The 12,911-nt window shown below is 45.7% G+C and overlaps 1 protein-coding gene across 1 annotated transcript in view; it reads right to left on the bottom strand.

Moving 5' to 3' along the window:
* The window catches only part of SLC2A10 (solute carrier family 2 (facilitated glucose transporter), member 10), a 29,174-nt gene that overhangs the window by 6,588 nt on the left and 9,675 nt on the right, over positions 1-12,911 (bottom strand). The window lies entirely within an intron of this gene.

Genomic DNA, 12,911 nt, shown 5'->3' with positions numbered 1-12,911 from the left:
AACAACAACATACGAGACTTTCAAATGGTGATAATTTATCATGAAAAATATGTTAGGGAAAAAGAAATTGAGAGTAACAGAGAAGTAGTATCATTTTAAATACAGTAGTCAGCTAAGGGTTCTCTGACAAAGGGACATTTGAACAGCAATCTGAATGACATAAGAATGAAAGCCATGTGAATATCTGGGTAGAGAACATTCTAGACAGAGGCAACAGTAAGTGCGAAGTTTCCAAGACAGAACAGTTCATGGTTTGAACAACAACTAATATTAACAGATGGTGCCAGGTCTCGTTTTAGGAGCTTCACAAGAATTTCATTCTTACAACAAGCATGTGATATATTACAGCTGTCAACCCTCCAGAGCACAGAGGGGTTGTACCGCAAGTAAAGAGGCAAAGCCGATGTGGCTAGAGAACAAAGACTCTTAACCAGAGTGTTCTCGAGCAAGGAAGGAACCAGGGTGGCTGGAGCCCTGCGCGTGAGGATGACAGTGAAAGTGAAGGAGATTAGAATAAAGCAGGGACCAGATCATGTGGGGCTTTGTAAGCCCTGAGGAAAATGCTGTATGTCATTCTTAGTGGATCGAAGTCTTTCAAGAGTTAAGCTAAAGAGTGAGGTGATACAGTTTTAATTTTAAAGACTCACTCTGGTTTCTATAGTAAGATGCTTAGTTAGGTGGTGTGACTCATGCAATATCTTCTCACCTCTTCTTCTATCAAATTTACGTCCAGTTAAAAGACTATATTGTTCAACCTATCCGACAGCTATAGGTGGCTAACAAAACTTAAGTAGTTGTTTGGTACGACTTAAAAAGTTTTTTAAGGGGAGGAGGGCAGACAGCTTGCTAGTGTCCTTTTGTTCTTTCTCTTCATACCCTGTGGAATGCAGATGCGATGGCTAGAACACAGCAGCCTTCTTAGGCCATCAAGGATGTAACCACAAAGATGCAAGTTACACACTGACACAGCAGAGCAGGAATACAGACGGCACCTGGGTGCATGATGACAGTGGACTGTCAGATCACTTTTGAATTATTAATAGACAAGGTTTTATAAATGTAATGCTGCTGCTGTTGTGCACCGTAGAGTCAGGCCAGCTCATAGCTGACCCTCCAACAGGGTTTCAAAGGCAGTAAATTGCACCGGAGGAAACCACCCATCTTTCTCCCGTGGAGCAGCTGGTGGATTTGAACCTCACGCCTTCAGGTTAACAACACAACTCCTTATCATTAAAGCCACCAGAATGGAGGAGCGGGAGAAGCAGCAGCTTCCTAGTTGTCCTATGCTACCTCTAGTCTGTGTTGCTAGTAGTCAACCCCAATTTTTCATTAATAAAGATGATGAGAAGAGGGAGCTCACATTAGGAGATAAGTAGAAGGTTCCAGATGAGAAAGGCAGTGACTTTGACTAAAAAAAAAAAGGTGTGTGTAGCACGGAGCTGCCAGCTAGCATATGAATGAAATAGTCCGAGTGAAAGACAACGCGGAATGGTAGGGACTGTGGCAAACTGGAGAGAGCATGTCTTGTGTAAAGTTACAACACAGCTTCCATCTGGGTAATTGTTGCCTGGTTACCGACGGGTCAGCGCTGACTTATGTGACCCAATGTGCACAGAGTAAAACTGCTTAGCAGGGTTTCCAAGGCTGTGTAGCCTTCTGAAGGCAGATCAACAGGCCTGCCTTCCCAGGCACCTCTGGATAGATTTGAACTGCCAACCTTTTGGCCAGTAATCAAATGCTTAACCATTTCCACCAAACAGGGCTACCACACCAGGATGCGCTTTCTCTGGCACACTGAGAAGAGCAGCTACCGTAAGAAAACTCCTTCTAGCACAAAGAACTCTTCGAGATGATGAAACTTGGAGGCCACGGAGTTTGGGATGTTTTGCGACACAACGGTAGATCATGAAGTATTAACTCTCCCTTTTTGCCTGTCTGCAAAATGAGGAAATCGTAGTAGAGTAGGGTCTTCTGAAAGGGAGGCACCCAAGTAGTCAGGAGCTGAAGAAACTGGCTTCTAAGCCACCAGCTGCTCCACGAGGGAAAGATGGGCAATCTCCGCCCGTGTGATTTCCTGCCTCTGAAACCTCACTGGAGGCTCAGCTGGGTGTCACTTCTGGTTTGGTGGCTCCTAACAACACCAGGAGCCTCTCAAAGGCTTGTGAGGTAATGACAAACAAACAAACAAACAAACTTGTTTTAAAAATAACCAGTAGGGCTGAGCTCTGGTGGCCTAGTGGCAAGAAGCTGCACTGCAATCCCAGACGTGCCCGGTTCGAATCCACCAGATGCTCTGCTGGAGAAGGAGGGACAATCTCCTCCTGTACAAGTCAGATCTGATTTGACAACACAAAAAAAATCATAAAAAATATTTTTAAAAAATCAGTAGGTAAGGCAACCTTCAAAGCATTTTCTCCTGTAAGAAGCGGTGGTTAGACTCCGAGGGTGCATTAGGAGCAGAAGGAGGGGTCCCTGGGAGGCTGAAGGCGTCCCCCCACCCAGCCGTGACTGAGTGCCCTCCTTTTTTAGAAATCCTAGATTGCACAAGGGTGCTGGCGTCTGTGCCATCTTGACCTGGGGCCTCTGAGTCTTCAACTAATTTATATTCACACGGACCATTGGCTATAGATGAAAAATGAAAAATACAAATAAATGAGCCCGAAAATAAACATCATGCTGTAGAATTCTCCCAAAGCCACAACAGTCGGTGTGACGTGATTCTCATTTTATGCACGAACAAACTCAAGCTGAAGGGAGGAGGGAAGTTCCAGGCGGAATCGTTTATTTTGTTTTGGTAATTTTTTTCTTTTTCCCATTTACTTCTTTTTCCTCCTCGCAGTTTATTTATTAAAGATAGTCCTCCATTTCCCTGTCGTGTTTGTGCACAGCTCGCCTCACTCCGCCTCCTGCTTCGTTTCCTCGGCCCTCATTCACTGGCTCGCGCACTGCTGTCAAGCTGGAAGCCGAATCACACGCAGACGACCCTCCTGTGGGTTTCTGACGTTGTAAATCCCGCAGAAGGAGACTGCCTGCCTTTCACTCTTGGAGCCACTGGTGGACTTGAGGGATTTGAACTGCCAGTCTTTGGGTTAGGAGGACAACTTTCCTGAGACTCCGCCCCAGGGCTCACTCATTGGTAGTATGTATGGGAATAATAATACTCTGCTTTCAACCGATGTTGCAAGACGCTGTTGAGTTGACTATGCCTCATAGAAGCCTACGAACAAGATCGGAACCTATATGAGGATGAAAATGAGTAATGGGTATGAAAGTGTCTGGTAAATATATGTGACTCTTTAAATTGTTCTATATACAGTTGTTGACTGTGTCCCCATCTGCTGATCCCCCTCGGCTGCGGTTGAGTCAACTCTGACTCAAACCAACCCTGTTGAACAGAGTGGAACTGCCCAATAAGTTACCAAGGCTGTCAGTCTTTACTGGAGCTGACTTCTGCTCCATGGAGCAGCTGCTGGATTTGAACCGCCAACCTTTATGTTTCAGTCCAACACTTACTGCCACTGTGCTCAGAAGGCCTTAAAGTATAAAGACCTAAGGTCCATTCTCAGCACCACCATTTAGTCTGTGTGACTTTGGGCAAACCATTGCCCTGCCCTGAGTTCAAGTTTGTTCATGGGGTTAATAAACCCCTTTTCCCTGGGCTCTTGGAAGAGTCCAGTAGAGGCCAGCACATGGACAGCAGCACAGAGGAGGCATGGAGTGCTGTTCGGCTCAGGCGAGGCCACATGTGTAACCTCCAGACAAGGCCACATGTGTAACCTCTAGGGCCTGGCTTCTTGCAAACCTAATTTCTTTTTCCCATGTTTCTCTTAAACCACCCTTCGGGCTTTTGAGGTTTCCCTAGCCTTGAGGCTGGATTCAAACAGCCTACTTCATACTTTATGCAGTACGCCACCAGGGCTCATTTCTCCAGTACTCCAACCCCTTTTAAAAAAACAAAACAAAAACACCAAAAGAGATCTCTTGAAGAGAGGACTTTCAGAAGCAGGCATCCTGGTTGGTGCTGAAGCAGGTCCCAAAATGAAATTTATGTACATGAAAAGAACTGGCAATTTCCCATGTGATTAAATTGCCTCTGAGAACCCACAAAAAAAAAAAAGAAGAAGAAGAGAGTCTACTAGAGAAAGGTTATGGGTACCCAAGAGAATGACTGTTGTCTTTCTGCCCAATTCCAGAAGTAAGAAAATCTAAGTGTAGTGGGGTTCCCTCCTTTTCTTCAGAACTCATCTTTGCAACACCTAGCAATAGCATCGGAAGATGATGCTTACCTCATTGACTCTTTCTAACTGTTGTTGTTAGGCGCGATCAAGTAGAGAACAGCTCTAAGAACAAAATCTCTGAACCCTGTCCCATGCTGTGCCATCCTCACAATCTCTGACATGCCCATTCACTGTGCGGTCACTATGTCAATCCATTTGGTTGAGGGTCTTCCTCTCTTTCTCCAACCCTTCACCTTTCCAAACATGATGTTCCTCTCTGAGGAAGAGCCTCTATAGATTGAAGGTAGAAAAAGTGCCAGAGAGTAAGGCTGACCTATTGTTACTAGCATTTTATACAAGCTTTTTTCCTTATAACCGTAGAGTTTTCATTCAGAGAAGTAAAACAAAAAACAATAAAACCAGCAACAACCCCCAACATAACCAAACTAAACATTTAGAAATTTGAAACAAGCATTTACACTACTTAGTATAGGCAGGAAATAACCAACTATCAGGAAGTGACTGAAAATAACTGCTCCAGAGAGCAAAGATTATGAGAGGTGGGCAAAGAGGTGCTTGGGTGAAAATTACAGCATTTTATCAGAAACCAAGAAAGCCTGAGAAGAGATTAATTAAGCCTTCAGCTGAAGAAGCTAAGAAAATTACAAGTAAGTGGAATTAATGAATATAAAAGCGGAAGTTAATGAAATGGAAAAAAAGAAAGCTGGGATAGTTGATCTCGAAAATTCAAGTTGGTTCTTTGACACGAATAATAAACTAGATAAAGCTGGAGCAAGTGTGCTTGGAGAACAAAGGGAGAAACACAAATAAGCAACCCTGGGAATTATAACAGGGTCATAAGCACAGAGAGAGGGACAGAAAGCACAAGGCATTTTCCAAGCGTTTGTTGAGGTGAGGAGAACTGCTGTTATTACAAATTCTAAGGCACATCTGACAGAGCATGATTTCCTTCTCATCATCTTCCTCTCCCCACTCACCAGCCCCCCAAAACTCATACAAGCCACTACCATGGAGCTGATTGTCATTCGTTGCACCTGCCTATCAAGTTTCCAAGTCTCTAAGTCTTACAGGAAGGAGACAACCTTGTGTTTCTCCTGAGAGGCAGCTGGTGAGTTTGAACTACCAACCTTTCCGTTAGCAAGCCTAACACTTAACCCACTATGCCACCAGCCCTCACCCACAGGTCTCTCCATTCAAGTGTGCCTTGAGTTCCCATTCCTAGGAGTCTCTGCATTTTCAAACCAGCTTAACCCTGCAGGTTGGGCTGGAATAATTTATTACGTGAGTCTCTTGCAAAGGAACTGGATGCGTTTCCATTCTGTAAACCTCTCTCTTTCAAAGGCCTCATGAGCTTAACTCATTGACATTTATCTCAGTGACTGATATAAGAAGCTTGAACTCACTTCCACATTTAATTTTGTGTCTAGAGTTCTTGGTGTAGCCCTTAGGGAGTAGCTCTGAGAATCCACAAGTTGGGATCCACCAGGCGTCCTGTTGAGAAAGGTGGGCAGTCTCCTCCCATGTAATTTGCAGTCTCAGAAATCCAAAGGAGGGTCAGCTCTGAGTCTGTTCCAATTTGACAGCAATGTGAGAGGGAGAGTGAGAGAGAGACCAAGTGGGGAGAAGTGGGGAGGGAGGGAGGGAGAGAAAGAGGGAGAGAGAGAGAGAGAGAGAGAGAGAATTGTTCTCCCCATCTCCTGCTTTTGCTGCTTCAAGTAAGATTTCCATTTGTTCCATTTTCTCCCCTGCTACTGATCTGAGCACTGGACAGTCCGTTTTTTCCCTTCCAGGGCAGCACTGTCTCTGCTAGGACAGATATTACTGTCTTGGCTCTGACCAGTACCGCAGTCACTAGCCACCTGTGAATATTAAGTACTTGAAATGTGGCAAATGTGACTGAAGGGCTGAATGTTTTCTTTCACTCAATTTTAGTGGGTCTGAGTGGGGGTTTTAAATAACCACGTGTGTCCAGGAGCTGCCGTATTGGGCAGTGAACGTCAACCGAATCCACTGTCGTTGAGTTGATTCTGACCCTCAGTGACCTGCATTGTGATCCTGAGGCTGGAAACCTTCGTAGGAGACTCTCTTTCTCCCTTGGAGCCAACGGTAGATTCAAATGCTGACCTTGGTTCGCAATGAGACACATAACTCACTATGTCCCTTATATATGTAACCCAAGAACTTAGCTCAATGCCCTTAAGTCAGCACTGACTCGGGGCTGACACTCCAGTGGGTTTTCAGAGGCTAGAAAGAGCGGGAGACAAGACTGCCATCTTTCTCCCAAGGAGTAACTGGTGGATTTGAACTGGTGGAGGTACTGCCGTTGAGTTAACAGCACACCACCTTAACGGCTATGCCATCAGTTGCTGTTGTTGTTGTGTACCATACAGTCAGAACCAACCCATAGCTGACCCTCCAGCAGGTTTTCAGAGACAGTTAATCGCACAGGAAGAGATTGCCCATCCTTCTCCCGCAGAGCAGCTGGTGGCCTCAAACCGTGTGCCTTAGGGATTGCAGCGCAGCTTCTTGCCATTAAGCCAGCTATTTTTAATTTGAAAGCTCAAAATTAGGTATTTCTGACTATACCTAAAGCAATCCAGTAGCATCTATCTTGCTGGCCCACCTCCACTGTGATGTGTCAGGAATATTCATAATACTTTAGAGCAAGGAATGTTTTCTCTGGACCAGGGTGAGCTCTGATAACAATGGTTTAATCTTCACTCTACAGCTCTACAGCCCTGTGAGATAGACTTTGGCATTATTTAGGAATGACTAAGGAGCCTTGGTGGCACAGTGGTTAAGTGGTTGGCAGCTAACTGAACCAGCTACGCTGGAACCCACCAGCCACGCTGCTTGACAAAGGTGAGACTGTCGGCTTCCACAGAAACCAGGTCTGGGAAACTTCATACAGCAGGAAGCTGGTGCCACAATCTCTGCTCTTCACCATTCTAAAATTGTAGCAAAATCAAATTTTGATCTGTTCTTGCTTATTTGTTTCTCCTCAACTCTAAGGTTAGGTGACTCTCACACAGGAGACACAGACAGAGAGAGGGACATCCCCGTCTGGTTCTGGTCAATACTCTTCCCTTCCCAAAATTTCTATCCACATTCCTTCCTGCCTTTGACCCTCGGACTCTGCTCTGTCTTCCCTTTGCCTTCTCTCCTGCAGTTTACTCTCAGAAAGGAAGCCTCCCCAGATCAGAGAAGGCGGTCAAGGTGAAAACACGGAATTTGTTTGCCATTTCTGGGCTCCTGTTGGCTGGACAGGTCACTAGCTAAAGGGGCTCAGAGGCCAAGTTGACTGCTGACAGTTTTCACTGGCAGAATCACCAGAGCAGATAGGGGTCATGGTGTAAGAAGAGAATTGCAACAAGGAAAGGGGAATAAGGTACTAATAAAAACAGAAATCAATTATGGAGCACTGTTTCCACACAAGAACTTTATGTGCCTTTTCTCATTTCCTCCTCATAGCTGGCCCCCACCCCCACCCCAGGCCCCCATGGGAACACTGGCTGGGTAATTAAGCCTCAGCTTTTAATGCTAACAAGGAACTCTGGGGTCTATTGAGAGTTGCACTGCCAACCCAAAAGGAGGTGGTTTGACCCCACTCGCTGCTGAGGGAGAAAGATGAGTAGTCTCTTCCTGTGTGATTTACAGCCTCTGAAAATCTCATGAGTCAGTCACAACTCAATGACTGAGGAGTTTTTTTTGTTTTTTTTTTTGTTTTGTTTTAATGCTAACAAGGATTCCTGGTGGCACCATGGGTTGAATATTGGGAAGTTCAGTTCTATTCTGTCCTGTAGGGTGGCTGTGAGTCAGAACGGACTTGGTGGAAATGGGTTTGGTATTCTGATTAATGCTTGTTGGTAGTGTTCCCATTTTACAGATGGGGAAACCAAGGCTCAGAGCCGTCACACAGTTATGAAGTAACAGGATTAGGTTCTAAACGCTGACCTGCCTCCCAAACCTGTGTACTTAAGAGGTTGGCTGCCTAAGAGTCTCAAGCGGAAAAGGGCAATAAGAGAGAGGTGGGGTGTGAGAGAAGCTAGAGGTGCGGGGGGCTGAGGTGGAAGGGAAAGCACGAAGCTTGAGAAGATGAAGCTGTCTTGAGAAGCTACAAAATGGAGCCCCAAAAGAGCCAAGGGCATTAGAAAGACTGGGCAACATTGTCGCCTTTGAACTCTCCATGGCTCCCATCACTTACATGACTAAATCCATCCGGTTAATCCAGCAGGTTATATCTGTTCATTGCAGACGATAGCCCGACTCTTTGGCCACTTCCCTGTGCCTCAATCTGCTCTCCTCACCTCACACACCCTGTACACCCTGTTGTTCCCAGCACGTACCAGACGTGTCTGTGCTTCTGTCTGGTCTGCTCTTGTGGCTTCTGGTCTGACAATCGCTCACCCACCTTCTCAGCCCCAGCTCTCACATCAACCTTTGCTAGGAGCCTCTAGTAGCAGACATGTTATTTTGGCATCTATTCCCTGCCCCAGACCAAGTGCTCAGTTCTCTGAGCTTTGGATAGAGAAGGCTGTGCCACCTCCTTCACCATCATCCAGCCCCAGTGTGATGTCCACGACTCAGAGAGCTGAACAACAGCACGTTCCCACGCCCTGCCCATCCGTGTAGCTGGAGCAGAGGTGTTTGCTCAGAGGGAGTGTTAAGCCTGGTGTTTACCTGCCTGGAATGACTGCAGGCCACCTTCACCTAGGAGGGAAGGGCTGGCATGAGAGTAAAGTTGACTCTGGAAGAAAATAGGGCTCAGAGACATGAGAAACAGATTCCTGACCAAACAGCCCCAGGTCACAATGTGCAGGGAATCAGAACTGAGACTTGAACCCACTCTTTTTTTGACCCCACTCTTTTTTTGACCCTGAAGTCTATCTCTAGTGGCTGATCTGTGGATGCTGTTTGGAACTGGCCAGCTTGGGAACTCTGAGCAGGGTAGGGACTGAGTGGAAGTTCATTTGCACCTCCAGCTCTATCACCAGCCAGTCCCAGCTCTGCCCAGCCTATATACAGTAAATAGCTGTTGAATTAACCTGTGGTTGTCAGGTATCATCGAGTCGACTACTTCTCATAGCAACCCTATGAACAATAGATCTAGCCTCGTTCTAGGTGCCATCCGTATAATCTTCCTCAAGTTCAAGCTCAAGGTGGTAGTGACTGTTTGCCTATGAGGGTCTTCGCCCCTTTTGGTGACCCTCTACTTTTCCCAGCATGATTTCTCTCCCCAGAGACTGGTTCCTCTAAACAATATGCCCAGGGTAAGTGAGATAAAATCTCACCATCCTTGCCTCTAAGAAGCACTTGGACAAATACTGCACAGGGCCACTGTTGTAAAATGAAACTGACATTGGGGTTGAGGGAAGACTGAGAAAGACAGGATAAATAATGTCTACTGCGTTGAAACAGATGAGGGAGAGAACTGTTTAAAAGGGATATATGATTGGGTATTATTGTCATGACAGGAGTTCAGAATGAAGACTGCACAGTGGCGTGGACTTGAGGGGGAGGGATTGTATAACAATAAAAGAGTTTTTCTTTTACTTTTCAATGAGAAGAGCAAATTGGGGGAGAAGGGTGGGCAGGGAGAAAAGTGCAACAATGAATGAATGGAAACCCTAAGTGTCTGTAAACTTACATTAAAATTATTTTTTTTTAAAAAAAGCACTTGGACTATACTTCCTTCAAGACAGACTATTCCATACTCTTCTCCAACACCACAATTCAAAGGCATCAATTCTTTTTCTGTCATCCTTATTCACTGTCAAATTTCACATGAATAGAAAGTAACTGAAAAGGCCATAGCTTGGGTCAGGCATACCTTAGTCTTTAAACTGGCATCCTTACTCTTTAACACTTTGGAGAAGTCCCTGACAGCGGATTACTGAATGCAACAAGTCTTTTGATTTCTTAACTGCTGCTACCACGAGTATTGTTTGTGGATCCAAGTAAAATTATAATATCGACAACTTCAATCTCTTTTCCATTTATCACGATACTGAATTTTTGTCTTTTGGATGTTGAATGTAACTCATATTGGAGGCTGTAGTCTTTGATCTTCCGCAGCAAGTATTTCAAGTCCTCACTTTCCACAAGCAAGATTGTGTCATCTGCATCACACAGGTTGTTGATGAGTCTTCCCCAAATCTTGAGCCCATATTTTTCTTCATATAGTCCGGCTTCTCAAATTAATTACTCAGCATATAGATTGAATAGGTGTGGAGAAAGGATACAACCCTGATGTACACTTCCTGATTTAAACCATGCCTTGTTCTATTCAGACAACTGCTTTTTGGTCTATATATATAGGTTTCACATAGGTGCAGTTAAGTGTACAGAGATTCCCATCCAATTTTAGCCATAATTTGTTATGAACCACATAGTCAAATGCCTTTGCATAATAAATAAAATACAAGTAAACATCTTTTTTGGTATTCTCTACTTTAGCCAAGATCTGACATTAGCAATGATACTCCTTGTGCCCCTTCTGAATCCAGACTGAATTTCTGGCAGTCCCCTATTGCTGTTCTAGATGTTTTAAAACAATCTTCAGCAAGATTTTACTTGCATGTGATGTTAATGACATTGTTTGATGATTTCCAGATTCTGTTGGATCATCTTTTTGGGGGAATGGGGACGAATTAACCTAGGAAGGAACAGAAAGAAGCAAAGGGCTAGGTCTTTCCTCACTGTGACTCAGTTTCCCTCAGGCTCAGGCGCTGTGTCTATGCAGTTAAGGATATGTTCTGGAATCGGAGCTGGAACTGACTGTGCCTTGTGCCATGACCCCGTTCCTGGGTCACAGAGTGAGAAGCTGGACAGTGTAATGGTTAGAAACACAGACTGGGGGAAAGCACTACATTCTAGCCTGGCTTCGCCTCTACATAGCAAGCTGAGTCACCTTGGACAAATCACTTAATGTCTCTGTGCCTCCCAATCTATAAATGGGGATTATAATAATAATCAAAACCCCAAAATAAATATGTTGTGATCAGGTCCATTTCTACTTAATAGAAGTTCTCCGTTGAACTTTCAAGATTGTAAATCTTTACAGAAACAGACTGGCTCATATTTCTCCTGCAAGGCCAATGGTAGGTTCAAACCACTGACTTTTTAGCAGTGCAGCCAAGTACCATTAAGTCTCCTATAATAATAGTGATGATGATGATAAAAATACTGATAATAATGATGACGATGATGATGCAGCAGCACTCTCAGCACCAGCATCCAGGAAATTAAAAGATGTATTGCGATGGGAAAGTCTGCTGTTAGGAACCTCTCCAAAGTACTGAAGAGCAATGGTGTCACCCTGGGGACTAAGGTGCACCTGATACAGGCCATAGTCTTTGCAATTACTTGTTATGCCTCAGAGAGTTGGACAGTGACTAAGGAGGATAGAAGGAGAATTGATGCCTTTGAGCTTTGGTGCTGGAGAAGAGTACCATGGACTGCTAGGAAAACAGATTCATCCTGGAAAGGGTTAAACCAGGCGGCTCCTTGGAGGCAAGGATTCTGCGGCTTCGTCTGACATACTTTGGACATGTTGTGAGGAGAGACCGGTCCTTGGAGAAGGACATCATGCTTGGGAGGGTGGAGGGACAGCCCTCTATGAGGTGGATTGATTCGCTGACTGGGGTAATCGGTATGGGTGTGTCGGAGACAGTGCGACTGGCACAGGACAGAGCAGAGTTTAGGGCTCTTGTACATAGGGTCGCTATGAGTCGCAGGCAACTCGATGGCACATAACAACTGTATATGCCTCCACTAGTTAGTTTGTTATGGTGCTCCATAGGACTGCTCTTTAAAACACAAACCAGGTAATGTCCCATCCTGGTTTAAAACACTTCTCTAGTATCCCACATCATTTGGAATATAATATAAACTTGTCATCAGGGCCTGAAACTATCTGCACAGTACAGACCTACCCACTCTGCTGTCAGGCCTTCTGACCTGTTCCTCCTGCTCACACTGGCTCAGTCCTGCCTCAGGGCCTTTGCACTGGCGATTTCCCTCCACCTAAAGCTCTTTCCCCAGATGTCTGCAAGGCCAGCTTCCCTTCTAAGTAAGGGCTCAGCTCTCACCTTTCCAACCCAGGCGACTATCTGGTAAAGGAACCACTTCCCTCAGGTTTCACCTGTCATCACACCACCCATCACACCACCTAGCACTTTTCATCGTCTGGAAAGAACGACTTCATTTCCTTATAAACCCAGCGCTGCAGCTGCAGTGTTAGCTCAACAAGAGGAACCAAAATTTTGGTCACGTCTGAAGGTCCAGTCCCTAAGCACACAGTTGTCAGTGAAGATGAAATGAAGGACACTTTAGGTTTTTGACTTCACAGGGAAAAACTGGAATCTCAGTGTTCATGAAGCCGCAAAGACCTTCCCCAATGCTGCCCTGGAAGACCCTCGGGTCTCCCTCTTGGTGGTCAGCCCAGGGCAGGAGCTCGGTCGGTTTTGCGCCCTGGGTGCCCTCGGGCCTAGAGGGTGAGTGGCTCTCGCTTCTGCCCCAGAGAGCTGAGTAATGGGCTGTTTGAGCGCAGCCGCCACGCTGCTCCGGAGAGAAGCTGCACCAACCCCGCCGGTCCTGGGGTGACCCTGGCAGCGGCCCAGACCGCTAGGTGCGGAGGGGCGCTCGGGGCTGCGGAAGGGCCCCAGTCCACAC

Source organism: Elephantulus edwardii, unplaced genomic scaffold (assembly GCF_000299155.1).
Source record: "Elephantulus edwardii isolate Elephantulus edwardi_28Jun2011 unplaced genomic scaffold, EleEdw1.0 scaffold00015, whole genome shotgun sequence".
Classification (NCBI taxonomy): Eukaryota; Metazoa; Chordata; class Mammalia; order Macroscelidea; family Macroscelididae; genus Elephantulus; species Elephantulus edwardii.
This window is presented reverse-complemented; position numbering and strand designations above follow the sequence as displayed.